Consider the following 16633-nt stretch of genomic DNA (forward strand, 5'->3'; position numbering starts at 1 on the left):
ACAATATTAAATCTGCAGTAACCTAACATTTATCATTCATCCGTCGTTAACTTAGTGGTTACATGGAGCATATCTTTTAATTGCTCATCTCTATGTGACTTTCAAAGAGGAATGTGCAGTCAGTATAATTTTTCAAGTCCAGTTGTATAATGATTCCCAGTGTGTTTGAAAGATACCTCTCAGCCAAAACCCATCTCCCAGCTTCTCACTTCAGTCCCCCCCCTCACTCACCCACCTTCCCCCTCACCTGGCTTCACCTATCACCTGTCAGCTTGTACTCTAGACACTAGAATACTACAGCACTGTGCAGGCCCTTCGGCCCTTGATGTTGTGCCGACCCATATATTCCTTTTTAAAAAAAAAGTACTAAACCCACACTACCCTGTAACCCTCTATTTTTCTTTCATCCATGTGCCTGTCCAAGGGGCTTAAATACCCCTAATGTTTTAGCTTCCACCACCATCTCTGGCAAGTCATTCCAGGCACCCACAACCCTCTGTGTGTAAAAAAAAACAACACAACTTAAAGCAACTTACCCCTGATGTCTCCACTTAACTTACCTCCCTTAACTTTGTACGTATGCCCTCTGGTGTTTGCTGTTTGTGCCCTGGGAAACAGGTGCTGACTGTCCACCCTATCTATGCCTTTCATAATCTTGTAGACCTCTATCAAGTCCCCTCTTATCCTTCTACCCTCCAAAGAGAAAAGTCACAACTCTGCTAACCTTGCCTCACCCTTTGCACCACTTCATTCTGGATTCTGCCCCCTTACTTTCCAGCTCTGATGAAGGCTATTGGCCCAAAGTGTTGACTATTTATTCCTCTGCATAGGTGGACCTCAGCTGCCGAGCTCCTGCAGAATTTTGTGTGTGTCCCCTTCCAAAAGCCTGAAAGCCCAGTGGTCTGTTTTTGTTAAACTTAAGACTGCCACAGATATTTCTCAGGGCTCTTGGCCAGGGAGGCTTGTGTATTGGGTAATTTCTGTTTATTTTTCCTCACTTTTATTTGTGAACTTTCAAACTAAATCGGAATCTGAGTTATAAATGTGCAGCATTCCCAGTGCCGGCCAAATGTGGATGCGATCCAGGTCTTGTAAACGAATGTGTTTCCTTATTGGAGGATTTGGGAAGGGAGGTATATGCAGAGGCTACACTCCTTTCCTGATCTTGTGATGGAGAGGAAGTTCATTAATTGCAGACTTATCTTCTAGCAACAGTGTACACAACATATGTGGTACCATTTTCTAACATAGCGTTCATAGAAAATGCAAAATATTAGAAAAAGGTTTACTTTCACATTGTAAAAAATGCAAAACTCTTAATTTCATCTAATGTGCAACTTCATTATTAAGCTTCATTCTACTTATTGGAACCTGTGCTTTAGTCTCACTAGAACCATTTGATTCTGTGCAACATTAGAACCTACTAATTAAAGATTTTTATTTATTTTAATTGTGGCTTCTCTTGGATGGTTTCCTTTTAGACTTCAGTTTGCCAGAGCTTCTTGGTCAGCCACACACAAGCTGCTGGAGGAACTTAGCCAGTCAGACAGTATCTGATGCAGTTGCACTTAGTTCTTTTTTAAAATACTAGTGTACAGTTCCGTTCGAGTCTACTCTGCCATTTCATCGTGGCTGATCCATTTTTCCTCTCAGCCCCAATCTCCTGCCTTCTCCCTGTATCCCTTCATGCCCTCACTATCAACAATCAATCAACCTCTGCCTTAAATATACGCAAAGACTTGGTCTCCATGGCTGCCTGTGGCAAAGAATTCCACAGATCCAGCGCTCTATGGCTAAAGGAATTCCTCCTCATCTCCATTCTAAAAGGACGCCCCCTCTATTCCTTGGCTGTGTCCTCTTTCATTCCCTTCAGTTTTTTTTTTAAAAAAAGAGGTCTGCTTTTAGCCAAATACTGTGCAAAATCTAGAAAAAAAAATCAAGCTGCTGGGGGATCTTAGTGGGCCACACAGGAAGCAAAGAGATAGATAATATTTGTGAGACCCTGCATCAGGGTCCAAGAAACATCTGCTGGCCCTTTGCTGCCTCAGATGCTGCACAACTTGCTGAGTTTTCCCCTAGTCGTGCTTTTTGCTCCATTCCAGCATCTGCCGTCTGTTGTCTCCTGTGCAAAGTAGTCGTGCTTCATTCATCGGGGTTCAAGTCCCACAGCTGTAGATAAAAGAGTTTGTACGTTCTCCACACATGACCATGTGAGGTTCCTCCGGATGCTCCGGTTTCTGCCCATAGTCCAAAGATGCATGGGTTAGGGTTAATAAATTGTGGGCAAGCTACGTTGGTACCGGAAGCGTGGCAAAGTTTGCGAGTTGTCCAGCACAATTTGGTTTGATGTAAATGATTTGAATATGGGTGATTTGATGGTTTGACACAAACAATGCATTTCACTGTATGTTTTGATGTACATGTGACAAATAAATCTAAACTTTTTTTTAATACAGACCATAATTCGGGTACAATTAAATTCAAGTAAACAAACTGATGAAGGGTCTCGGCCAGAAACGTTGACTGTTTACTCTCTTTCATAGATGCTGCCGGATCTGCTGAGTTCCTCCAACATTTTGTGTGTGTTGCTCTGGACTTCCAGCATCTGCAGACTTTCTCATGTTTGTGACAATTAAATTCAAGCTTGTATACCTATTTGAATAAAGTCTCTCTTTTTCCCCTTTCCTGGAAGGGTACCTGTCCTTTATTATTTTCATGTGAATTTACAAAATAAACCAGATGTCCTTGTATTAGTAGTACAAAGTTAATTTTTAAAAGGCAATTATCCATTTACCAAGGGCAGTATAGACAAGTTAAACAGCCAGCAAATTTGACATTTGCCTGTTTATTTGTAGAATTATTCTTTATGGTTGAGCATTTATCAATTTGTATACATTATTGTTAAATTAAATAAGTAGTGCAAAGATAGAAATAAAAATAGTAGTGAGGTAGTGTTGATGGATTCAATGTCCATTTTGAAAATGGATGGCAGAGGGGAAAAGCTATTCCTGAATCATTGAGTGTGTGCCTTCCTTCGGGCTTCTGTACCTCAAACGCCAGAGGACATGCATTGAAGGTGAGAGGGGGTAGGCTGAAGAGGGATGTGAGGGCTAAATTTTTTTACTCTTGAGTTGTGGATGCCTGGAATGCTGTGCCGAGTATGGTGGTAGAGGCTTTAAAGGGACATTTGGGTAGGCGCACGGAGGGAAATGGACATGGTGTAGGTAGGAGGGATTAGTGTTTGGGTGTTTTTGATTTACTTTGTACCTGTTTTGGCACAGCATTGCAGGCCAAGTGGCCTTTTCCTTTGCTGTATTGCTCCATGTGCTATTCTTTCCTTCCCGGTGGTAATAATGCGCATGACCTGAGTGATGGGGGTCACTGATGAAGGACGATGCCTTTTTGAGGCATCGTTCCTTGAAGATGTCCTGGATACTGCAGAGGCTGGTGCTCACACTGCAGCTAAGTTTACAATTCTCTACAGATCTACAATCTGAGATTTTTCTTGAGTAACACATACAAAATGCTGGGGGAGCTCAGCAGGTCAGGCAGCATCTTTGGAAAAGAATAAATGGTCAACTTTTTGGGTCGAAACCCTTCATCAGGACTGGTTTCGAACTTGTTCTTGTACAGTTTACTAATTAAGTTTTCTGATGAAATTTCATTTACATTTTATAACCCTTTCTGCATTGGACATACTATCCTTGCAATTTCTCATTTTTGCAGTTTTGTGGTGTGGCTTTGTGCATTTTCTAAGAAATCAATGTTGCTTTGGCTTGTGATGAGGGTTATTGTTTAGTGCAATGATTATGGCCATCATTCAAATGACAGAATATGCACCAATTGATAAATGTATTTGACACCATCTGTTCTCACTGAGACATGATCGTCCATTAAAATCACTTTTCCTGTGCTGAGCCACCATTTGCTTGAAATGCACTGCATGATAGTTTATTTTCTGAATGTGTACGATGTCACTGCAGAGAGATTAATTGCTACCTGATCTCTTGCATCCACTGATGATGAAAGTTAATTTTATAAATAACAGTGAACATCAAAGCTCCTTTCCAGGAAACGCCACGCTGTGTGCAATAAAATTATGAGGACAGATGTTGTTGAGTTGGTGGCCTCTTCAGCGTTGCTCCTTTCGAAGGCTGTTACAAGGTAGAGCTGTCAAATGTAATCCTTTAATGAAAGTGGTATTTCTTTATTAATGATGTTTGTTACAGCATTATATCAAAGTCATACCGAAGTTCAATGTTTCAAAAGTTCAAAGTAAACTTGTTATCAAACTAAGTGAATCAGAATCAGGTTTATTATCACCGGCCTGTGACGTGAAATTTGTTAACTTAGCAGCAGTAGTTCAATGCAATACATAATATAGAAGAGAAAAAATAAATAAATAAAACAAACTAATAGTAAGTTAATTACAGTATATGTATATTGAATAGATTTAAAAATGTGCAAAAAACAGAAATACTGTATATTACAAACAGTCAGGTAGAATCCCAGGGTTCAGTGTCCATTTAGGAACTGGATGGCAGAGGGGAAGAAGCTGTTCCTGAATCGCTGAGTGTGTGCCTTCTGTATCTCCTACCTGATGGTAACAGTGAGAAAAGGGCATGCTCTGGGTGCTGGAGGTCTTTAATAATGAACACTGCCCTTCTGACAGACAGACATACTTTATTGATCCCGAGGGAAATTGGGTTTCGTTACTGTCACACCAACCAAGAATAGAGTAGAAATATAGCAATATAAAACCATAAATAATTAAATAATAATAAGTAAATTATGCCAAGTGGAAATAAGTCCAGGACCAGCCTATTGGCTCAGGGTGTCTGACGCTCCGAGGGGGGAGTTGTAAAGTTTGATGGCCACAGGCAGGAATGACTTCCTATGACGCTCAGTGTTACATCTCGGTGGAATGAGTCTCTGGCTGAATGTACTCCTGTGCCTAACCAGTACATTATAGAGTGGATGGGAGACATTGTCCAAGATGGCATGCAACTTGGACAGCATCCTCTTTTCAGACACCACCGTCAGAGAGTACAGTTCCACCCCCCCCCCCCCCACAACATCACTGGCCTTACGAATGAGTTTGTTGATTCTGTTGGTGTCTGCTACCCTCAGCCTGCTGCCCCAGCACACAACAGCAAACATGATAGCACTGGCCACCACAGGCTCATAGAACATCCTCAGCATCATCCGGCAGGTGTTCAAGGACCTCAGTCTCCTCAGGAAATAGAGACAGCTCTGACCCTTCTTGTAGACAGCCTCAGTGGTCTTTGACCAATCCAGTTTATTGTCCATTTGTATCCCCAGGTATTTGTAATCCTCCACCATGTCCACACTGACCCCTTGGATGGAAACAGAGGTCACTGGTGCCTTCGCTCTCCTCAGGTCCACCACCAGCTCCTTAGTCTTTTCCACGTTAAGCTGCAGATGATTCTGCTCGCACCATGTGACAAAGTTTCCCACTTTAGCCCTGTACTCAGCCTCATTTCCCTTGCTGATGCATCCAACTATGGCAGAGTCATCAGAAAACTTCTGAAGATGGCAAGACTCTGTGTTGTAGTTGTAGTTGAGGTGTAGATGGTGAAGAGAAAGGGAGACAGGACAGTCCCCTGTGGAGCCCCAGTGCTGCTGACCACTCTGTCTGACACACAGTGTTGCAAGTGCATGTACTGTGGTCTGCCAGTCAAATAATCAATAATCCATGACACCAGGGAAGCATCCACCTGCATCACTGTTCTCTAAAGATGTCCTGGGTATTTTGTAACCTAGTACCCAATATGGAGCTGACTAAATTTTCAACCTTCTGCAGCTTCTTTTGGCCCTGTACAGTAGCCCCCCCCACCCCCCCATTACCAGAGAGTGATGCACCCTGTCAGAATCCTCTCCATCATACATATATAGAATTTCTTGAGTGTATCTGTTGACATGCCAAATCTCTTCAAACTCCCAATGAAGTATATTTGCTGGCTTGCCTTCTTTATAACTACATCAATATGTTGTCCTGACGAAGGGTCTCGGCCCGAAACGTCGACAGTGCTTCTCCCTATAGATGCTGCCTGGCCTGCTGTGTTCCACCAGCATTTTGTGTGTGTTGTTGTTTGAATTTCCGGCATCTGCAGATTTCCTCATATTTGCTCAATATGTTGGGACCAGGTTAGATCCTCAGAGATCATGACACCCAGGAACTTGAAACTGCTCACTCTCTCCACTTCTGATCCCTCTGAGGATTGGTATGTGTTTCTTCGTCTTACCCTTCCTGAAGTCCACAATCAGCTCTTTTGTCTTACTGATGTTGAGTGCCAGGTTGTTGCTGTGACACTATTCCACTAGTTGGCATATCTCACTCTGTACACCCTCTTATCACTACCTCAGGTTCTACCAGCAATGGTTGTATTGTCAGCAAATTTATAGATGGTATTTGAGCTATGCTTAGCCACAAAGTCAAGGGTATATAGAGAGTAGAGCAGTGGGCTAAGTACACACCCCTGGGGTGTGGCAGTGTTGATCGTCAGCGAGGAGGATATGTTGTCACCAATCTGCACAGACTGTGATCTTCCGGTTAGGAAGCTGAGGATCCAATTGCAGAGGGAGGTACAGAGGCCCATGTTCTGCAACTTCTCAATCAGGATTTTGGGAATGATGGTATTGAATGTTGAGCTACAGTCGATGAACAGCATCCTGATGTAGGTGTTTGTGTTGTCCAAGTGGTCTAAAGCCGTGTGGAAAGCCATTGAGATTGTGTCTGCCGTTGACCTATTGTGGTGATAGGCAAATTGCAACGGGCCCAGGTCCTTGCTGAGGCAGGAGTTCTGTCTAGGCATGACCAACCTCTCAAAACATTTCATCCCTGTTGATGTGAGTGCTACTAGGTGATAGTCATTAAGGCAGCTCACTTTATTCTTCCTAGGCACTGGTATAATTGTTGCCAATTATTGTTGGGAACTTCCGCCGATAGCAGTGAGAGGTTGAAAATGTCCTTGAGTACTCCTGCTAGTTGGTTGGCACAGGTTTTCAGAACCTTACCAGGTACTCCATTGGGACCTTCTGCCTTGCGAGGGTTCATTGTCTTTAAAGACAACCTAACATCAACCTTTGAGACAGAGATCACAGGGTCATCAGGTACTTCAGGAATCTTCACAGCTGTAGTTGTGTTCTCCCTTTCAAGGCGGGCATTGAAGCGTTGAGTTCATCTGGTAGTGAAGCATCGCTGCCATTCATGCTACTGGGTTTTGCTTTGTCAGAAGTAATGTCTTGCAGTCCCTGCCACAGTTGTCGTACTTCCGATGTAGCCTCCAACCTCTGAATCATACCTGGTGGTTTTCTGGTACAGGCCTGGGTTGCCAGACTTTAATGCCACAGATCTAGTCTTCGGTAGAGGACGTACCTTCTGGTCATCCATAGCTTTTGGTTTGGGAATGTACAGTAAGTCTGTAGGCACACACTCATCTACACAGGTTTAGTGAAGTCGGTAACAACTGCTACGTACTCACCCAGGCTCGAAGATGAATCCCTGAATGCAGTCCAGTCCACTGATTCAAAGCAGTCCTGTAGGCCCTCCTGGGCTTCCCTTGTCCAAATCTACTTGGTCCTCCCTACTGGTGCTGCAGTCTTCAGTCTCTGCCTGTACTCAGGGAGTAGAAGTTCAGCCAAGTGATCAGACTTCCCAAAGTGAGGGCGTGGAATATCATGGTAGGCATTCTTGATGGTGGTGTAACAATGGTCCAGTGTGTTGTTTCCTCTGGTATTGCAAGTGATCTGTTGATGGTAATTGCTTAGCGATTTTTTTTCAGACTGGCCTGGTTAAAATCTCCCAAAACTGTATACATTCCACCTCAGGCCAATGTCATTCAGGCTTTAGATGATCTGAGCAATGGGATCAACATGCATGAAACAAGGCTGTTTCATTGGCCTGAGGTGGAATGTATACAGTTACCAAAATGATCCCGGAGAACTCCCATGGTAGTTAAAAAGGACCTTGCGGGCATTCACAGTAGATCTTTTTTTCAATTTAAAACTACAAAGACTGACAAAACCAGTGCACAATGTACCACAGTATAACTCATTTATTAGGTAGTCTTACATTTAATATAACAATCCCTCCCCACAGCTTTTTATTGTGGCTTTTGCACCATTCCTTTCCATTTCTGATGAAGACTTTCATTCAGCCTGAAGCATCAAATGTTTGCTACCCTCCGTGAATGCTGCCTTACTTGCTGGGTTCCTCCAGAAGTTTGTGTATTGTTATGATTCCAGCCCCCTCCTTTGTGAGAATCGCAAGAGCACCCGTCCGGGGGGCGGGGGGGGGGGGTCAATAAACCCAGGAAGAGAGAGAGAGAGAGAGAGAGAGAGAAATGTGCCAATTTGCACGTTCCACCCAGGATGCAGAATAAGACGACAGCGACTATTGTCTCATGGCGACCACGTGAAAAGCCCTCGGGCAAGGTGGGCTGGTTGAGAGAGAGACTGCATCATCACAACCTGATTGACACCTGCGACCCCGTGAGGAAGTATAAAGGAGAGTCTCAGGGGGACAGCCCCCTCAGACGCACCAAGAAGACACGAGCGAGTGATCCCGCAGCAGCGGGAAGCCATTCTGAAGGAAGCCACGTGCGTTAGATTCCGGGATTGGAATTTGTGGCTGGAATCACAGAAAACCGCTTTTAACTAACATCGGGGAGAGGAAACCAACGCTCCCCCGATTTCACGGAAGCTTCATCAAGACCCGGCAAGTTTTTTCTCTTCTCCCCAATCTCTCTCTCTCTCGGTCGCCCCACGTGAAACCCAGCGATTTTCAAAGGGCTGAGGCCTGCAGACTTCTGAGTGACTTTTATATTTCCAACGGACAATCTATTAACCCCTAGACAACCGTAGAGCTCACTTCTTAATGATGATTATCACTATACCCGCGCTTTAGATTGAGTATTGATGACGTGCATTATCTGAATGTTTGTATTAACCTTACTTTTGTGTCCCTTTATAAATAAAAACATTTGAAAATAGTGACATCAGACTTCAACGGACCTCTCTATCTTTGCTGGTAAGTTACCCAGTTACGGGATACGTAACAGTATGTTGCTCGAGATTTCTGGAGTATTGCATACCGTTCTGATGGCCCCCCCCCCCCCTTAGGAAGGATGGTGAGGCTTTGGAGAGGCGTAGAAGAGGTTTGCCAGGATGCTGCCTGGATCACAAGAGGCCAGATAAATTGAGTTATTTTCTCTGGAGCATCGGAGGCTGAGAGGAGATCGGATAGAGATATACAAGATTGAGAGGCATAGATAGATTGGACTGGGAGTATCTGTTTCCCAGGGTTGAAATGTCTGAATACCAGAGGGCATGCATTGAAGGTGGGAGAGTGGTACGTTCAGGGGGGTTGTGAGGGGTAAGTGTTTTTTTTTTGCTCTGTTGTGGATGCCTGGAATGGTGGTAGAGTTAAATACATTTGAGGGTTTTCCGATGTGCACATGGATGTAATGAAGATGGAGGAATATGGACATGGTGTAGGTAGGAGGGATTCGTATTTGGGTATTTTTGTTTTGCTTTTTAGCTATTTCGGCACAACATTGTGGGCTGAATGGCCTGTTCCTGTGCTGTACAGTTCTGTGTTCCAACATTTGCAGAACCTCTTGTGCTCTTAAAATGAGTGGTTGTTTGTCAATCACCCCAACTCCAAAACATCACCACAAGAGTTCAACAGGGCAATGTCCTGGGTTCACTCATCTTTTTTCCATCATATGCTGACTTGGGAATGTTTGCTTAAGACTACGCAACAGAACATGGAACAGTACAGCACAATTCAGGCACTTTGCTCGACAATGTTATACTGATCTTTTAACCTGCTCCATGATCAAACTAACTCTTGCCACATACATAGCCTATAACCCTCTGTTTTTTCTTTCGTACATGCACCTATCTTCCAAAGGAAAAGATTAACTTTATTTGTCACGTGTACGAGGGGTAATTGATATGTTCTTGGCCTAAGGTAGAAGGAGTCAATTTTAGAAAATCTAGCACATTTATTTTTCAACATAGTCCCCTCCTACATTTACACACTTTGTCCAGCAGTCATTGAGCATACGGAACTTGGACCTCCAGAAAGTGTCCACAGATGGGTGATTGATAAGTTCGTGGCCTAAGGTAGAAGGAGATGAGTTATACAGCTCTCATTACATGTGCGTGTAGGTCAACTCTTCGAGTGATTATGCAGAAAGCTTGAAGTTAATAACTCATCTCTTTCTACCTTAGGCCACAAACTTATTAATCACCCCTCATACATTGAAACTTACAGTGAAATGTGTCGTTTGTGTCAATGACCAACAGAGTCTGAGGATGTGCTGGGGCAGCCTGCAAGTGTCACGAGTTTCCAATGCCAGCGTGACATGACCACAGCGTACTAACACTAATCTGTACGTCAATAAGTGGCAAGTAATGTTCATCGCATCGTGTGGCTCATTAACAGGCCTTTGGCCCATTATATCCTCACCAGCCATCAAGCACCATTGATGCAAATCCCATCATTCCCTTGTCACCCTAGGGGCAATTTACAGTGGCTAATTAGCAGTGGATTAAAGTGCAACATTTTTATCTTTCTCATGGTTTAATCTTCCTAATGGTTATTGTGCAATGTCTTGTTGTCCTTTTAGTTTGAGCTGGTTTTGTATGAGATGACCACGGCTTCATTCTTCTTTTTCTCTTTACTTTGTTCATTTTTTCCTCTTGTAACTCTCAATACATGACCGTGAGCGACAAGTTTGTGTTTTATTTATTTATTTTTTGTGATACAACGCTAGCAGGCTCTTCCCACCAAACGAGACTGTGCTGCCTAGTTCAGAATCAGGTTTAATATCACCAGCATATGTCATGAAATTTGTTGCTTTCGCGGCAGCAGTACAATGCAGTATATCACAATAGAGAGAAAACATTATACTCATGTTTCCATGTTCCCAACTAACCTACTAACCTGTGTGTTTTTGAATGTGGGAGGAAACTGGAGCACCTGGAGAAACTCGTCGTCACAGGATTGCAGTACTGTATATATACACAGAACTATATTTGCTGACATGGAGCGGAGAGTGAGTTTGTAAATCTGGCAGGAGCAAAGGATGTTGGGAATGGTGAGGGTGGAGTGCCACAGGAGGGGTGTGGGACAGGTGGCAGAGAAGGAGTGCCAGGGACAGGGGGGTGGCGCGGGTGCAGATACGATCATCCCTGAAACACCAGGCAAGGTCATTTGATTCCAAATAATTGGTTTATTGATCATTACAGAATGTTTCTCTGGTGCTCCCTGCTCCCTCCCCTCTCCCTTCTCTTCTTCCCAACCCTGATTCCCCTCTCTTTGTCCTCTTCCCACTCACAGTCCACAATAGAGACCCCTATCAGAATCAGTTTATCATTATTCACATGTCAAAAATTTTGTATTTTTCTGTGGCAGTAGTATAGCTGTGCAAAAGTCTTAGGCACCCGAACCATATACATGTGCCTAAGACTTACACAGTACTATACCACTGGTATGTCTTTGGACTGTGAGAGGAAACCAGAGCATGCAGATGGTTGCAGAATATTGACAAGATAAATCCATACAGGAAATATTACATGTCTGATGTGTTTTTGTGTTCACTTAAATGGTCAGAAGATAAATGGAATAAGTTGTGTGAATACTGTTCCTGCCACCTGGTTTTAAATGTGACCCGTGTACTGACCCCAAAAATTAAAATAACATTTCCTGTTGTGCCTTCCTGCTGCTTTCGCATCATAAGTGACCTCTTTCATCAGGAAGTTCATCCATGAGTCCATTTAAAGGGCCTCAGCCCGAAACATCAGCTTCTTATTCCTCTGCATAGATGCTGAGTTCCTCCAACATACTGTCTGTGTTATTCTGATTGTCTTGTGTGTAAAGCTATTCAAACCTAGGATCGTGAAAGCTGGTCTGTTGCTTATTTTTATCTTTAAAAATGTGCTATTGGGTGCTAAACAATCTGTTACTTGCTCTGCTTGTGGTGTGAGGGAATTAGTCACATTCTAATGATTACTGTTTTATTCATGGGTCTCTGTGTAAACCTGTCTATCTTTGGCCACGTAACCAGGTCCTTTTGTTTCAAAGTTAATTTATTATCAAAGAGCATGTATATGGTGACATACAATGCTGAAATTCAGTGCCTGCAGGAAATCTATAATGTAGGAACTGTAACAGGATCAATGAATAATCAACTAGAGTGCAGAAGACAAAAAGCTGTTCAAATGAAAATATAAATAACTAGCAATAAATAATGAGAGCATTAAATAAAAAAGATAGAGCCCTTAAAGTGAGATGGGGACATCTCAATGGCTGGGCAACGGAGTGTAGTTTTCCCCTTTGATCAAGAGCCTGATGGTTGAGGGGTAGTAACTGTTCCTGAACCTTATGGTGGCAGTCTTGAGGCTCCTGTACCTTCTACCAAGTGGTGGCAGTAACAAGAGCATGGCCTGGGTGGTGAGGATCTCTGATGATGGACGCTGCTTTCCTATGACAGTGTTTCATGTAGATGTGCTCAGTGCTGGGGGGGGGGGGCTTTACCTGTGTTGTACTGGGCTGAGTCCACTACATTTTGTAGGATTTTCTGTTCAAAGGCATTGGTGTTTCTAAACCAGGCTGATGCAGCCAATCAATATACTCTCCGTGACACAGCTATAGAAGCTTGTTGGAGTTTTAGATGTCACGCTGAATCTCTCCTGACTAAGGAAGCAGAGGCTCAGCTGCACTTTCTTCGCAATGGTATTTACATGCTAGGTCCTCTGAAATAGTAACACTCAGGATTTTAAAGTTGCTAACTCTAAACACCTTTGATTCTCTGATGAGGACTGGCTCATGGACCTCTGGTTCCTTAGTTTTGCTGACATTGGGTGAGAGGTGGTTGTCATGACACTATTCAGCCATATTTTCAATCTCTCTCCTGTATGCTGTATCACCACCATTGATTTGTCAATAACTTAATATCATTCATGCACACAAGCGAGTGTCTCCTTTTAAAATTTGAGGTGCATGTAAGAATATAGTGGAAAAGTGGACTTGAGAGACAGAGTTAACATTGACTTTGTTGGATGGTGAAGTTGGCTGAGTGAACTTAAAATCCTGTTTCTTGTGGGTGTGGGAACTGAGCGTTTAAGTAAAGAGGTCTTTAGAGAGACAGTACAGGCATATTGTTTTTAAAAATAACTGTCTATAATTCTTTTGTGACAGCTGAAGGGCAATTAGTTCAAAATATAAATATTCTTAAATTACTTCCCTCCTATTTTTGTCTACATTTGCTGGCTCAGAATAGCAACTTATATAATTATGAGCCCCTCCCACCCTTGTCATTTTCTTTTGCCCCCCTCACCAGATACTAAATGCCTGAGTGCACGACTCAAGCTGAACTATCAGACACAAGGACAAGTTCTATCCACGTTTTAATTTAGAGATGCATCATGATAATAGGCCCTCCCAACTCCTCGGGCCCATGCCGCCCAACTAACCCGCCAGACTCTGGAATGTGGGGGGTCAGTGGTGAACCAGAGCACCTGGTGAAACCCATGTGGTCCTGGGGGATTATACAGACTTTCACAGGCAGCAGCAAGAATTGAACCTGGGTTGTTAGCGTTGTAACCACTATGTTGTTGCACCGCCCAAATTTATACTCCTGCCCAGGATCAAACTGGGGCTTTTTGCTGTGTGGCAAACATCTTAACCACTACACTACAAAATCTGCAATTGGCCCACAAGAGTTCAAGTTTAATTGTCATTCAACCATACATGAATACAGCCAAATGGAACGGCATAACTCTGGGGCCAAGGTGCAAAATGCAATACCAGTAGTCATTCACAGCACAAGATGCGTATAGCATATATAAAACAGCAGTAAAATACAGCCATGCATAAAAAAATTTAGTCCAAGTCCCCGAATCCATGAATGTTGAAGCAGTCTGAAGTTGAACACAACACATCTGATCTTTTGCTGAGTGAACACTCGAGGGCTGCATTGAGTCCAGCATGGATAGCATGCCCCACCATCTCCGGTGGACTGCACCGGATCCTACACCTCTCTCCTGGGCAGCTGCTGACAATGACACTGTGGTTTGAGGTCTAGTGCTGGCTACAACCAAGGCCATGCAGCTCCGCCTGGCGTCTGGGCTGCTCCCTGCCAACAAAACAGTGATCCGAGCTTGCAGCATTTCACATTGCCGGTGCCCAACAAGGTCTTGTGATCACAAGAAAAGTGGCTAAGGCTATCACTCACTGTTAGACAGCATACCGCCATTGTGCAGCAGGCAGGAACATGATCCACACCGAGCCCAGCTCCTTCAGTCTCTTCGCCCATGAGCAACTTGTTAATGGAGTAGACCTGCAATACTTTAAGTTCTTCATGTCCAATAGCTCCTTGCGATCGTGACAAATCCAATAACACTTTTGGTTCGTCCTGTAGAAGCTGCTGTATCTGAGTACACCACCATCTTATTGGAAGGGAGTCCATGTTATTGGACTTGCTAATGGATCTGCCATGCACTAAATGATGAATTCTTGATTTTACAGTATACCTTATCATGGCTCCTACATCTGTCTATCTGCTCTGCACTTTCTCTATAATTGCAACATTCTATTCTGCTTTCTTTTTACTAACTTAATTAGGTTTATCAGAATTACATCAAGGTAATGAACGGAAATTGGAATGCAGAATATGGTCATTATGAATGCAGTATCTGCATGATCTGTCTCTGGTAGCAAAGCAACAACTTTTCACTACTGTATATTGATGAAGGTGACAATAAAACTATACGGGTTGGCCTTCTGTACATTCAAAATCTCTCAAAATGATGGCCCCACTGCTCCAACATAGAATTTCATAACACACAAGCCAACAGCAACATTGAAGAGAGTAGTTTGCAGACCAAAAGAACAAGCCAAGCTATTAGACAAGATCAATGTGGTTTACAAAATCCAGTGTGGGGACTGTCACAAGTATTACGTCGGCCAAGCTGAGGGGAAAACTATCCCTGTCAAGCGGTGTGACCAACTCTCCGCGGCATGCAAACGAATTCCTCGAAGTGTAGTTTTCCGTGAACAATTCTATAAGCAAGCACGTAGAACCTCGATCCTATTTGTGAGCTGATGCAGGCAAAATTCCAAACCACGAGCATGACATTCACCATACAATTGATCAGCCATGAGATTTCCTCTCCACATCACAACTGAGTTTTGGAAATGACATCCAATTGTATGTAAAGGCCAAGTACTCGGAGGATACACCATAATTAACAGCACACTAGTGGATATTGAAACATTTGCATCCTCGCGTGCTAATGAAACATTTGCAAGTAAATTGCCGAGATTGGAGAAGACTCAATCCAACTGTATACCATCTCTGTCTGTCTTCAGTCTTTGGGCATTTCACTGTGGTTTGTAGCTAACTCAAATCGTTTACATGATGTATGAATCTAGCAGTGTCAACTTTTGCAAGGCACATTCTACAAAGAGCATTTTGATAAAAGGACATGAATTTTTTTAAAATTATTTGCTGAAGGACAAATACCGGAACAATGCATGACAGAGTGGTGGTACGTCTCTCCAAAGGAGGTGTAAGGCACTTCTTCTCTCCTCTACTAGCCTGCAGGTAACGCTCGAACAAGGTGCAGCATTTGCTAAGTGCCCCCTCCCCACCAGAATCAGGGTCACGAGAAACCACAGGAGCAGGTGGTGGATGGTCGTATAAGCAGCTGGCACGTAGCATAAGTCCTGGTTATGCGACCATTGATGCCAGCGAGACAGTCTCTGTAGAGTATTGATAATGGCTTGGGTAATCCATCTTGTAAAGACACTGCCTAGAAGAAGGCAATGACAAACCACTCCTATAGAAGATTTTGCCAAGAACAATCATGGTCACAGAAAGACCGTGATCACCCACATCGTACAAAAAGACATGTTACGAGCAAATGGACTGAAGGACAAATTTTGATCAAAATAACCTGAGAATTCTGATGCTTTCCAGATGGCATTATAGGGAATTTATGTCAGCTGGGAGGTTTGCAGAAAGGCATCATCTCTGATTGTGAAGCCACTCTGTTCTAACACAAAGCATCAGTATGGAATATTTACCCAAGTACGCAGCTTGGAGCTTGATCCCACAATCTTGTCACTGAAACTTTTATATCCTTCATCAGATTCTATAGCTGGACTACACTTGGAGCATTGTGTTCAGTTCTGGTCTCCTCATTGTGGGAAGGATGTGGAAGTTCCAGAGAGGCTGCAGAGGTGCTCTACCAGGATGCTGCCAGGATTAGAGAGCATGTCTTATAAGCAAAGGTTGAACAAGCTGGAGCTCTCCTCTTTGGAATGAAGGCGGATGAGAGTGACTTGAAAGAAGTGTATAAGATGATAATCAGCATAGATAGAGTCTATCAACAGCTTTTTTCCACGGGTGGAAATGGCTAATACCAGGCAGCATAATTTGAAGGTGACTGGAGGAAATGCATTGGGAAAGTAAAGCTTTGTCTTTGAACCATTGTTGTCCATCACTTTACTTTCACAGTCTCACTTAAGTGGATCTCTAACAAATTGCTCCAGTAGAACTTGGAAGGATTGTTGTGTTTCAATGTCAAGAGTGCCATG

At 43.3% G+C, this 16633-nt stretch overlaps 1 protein-coding gene across 1 annotated transcript in view; it reads left to right on the forward strand.

Moving 5' to 3' along the window:
- The first annotated feature begins 2954 nt into the window (after positions 1-2954).
- LOC132404990 (interleukin-11 receptor subunit alpha-like) overlaps positions 2955-16633 on the forward strand; it is a 108534-nt gene continuing 94855 nt past the window's right edge. Inside the window, exon 1 of the mRNA XM_059989649.1 lies at positions 2955-3076. The gene's annotated coding sequence lies outside the window, so the exon portion shown is untranslated. The remainder of the gene's footprint in view (positions 3077-16633) is intronic.

This window comes from Hypanus sabinus, chromosome 14 (assembly GCF_030144855.1).
Source record: "Hypanus sabinus isolate sHypSab1 chromosome 14, sHypSab1.hap1, whole genome shotgun sequence".
Taxonomy (NCBI): Eukaryota; Metazoa; Chordata; class Chondrichthyes; order Myliobatiformes; family Dasyatidae; genus Hypanus; species Hypanus sabinus.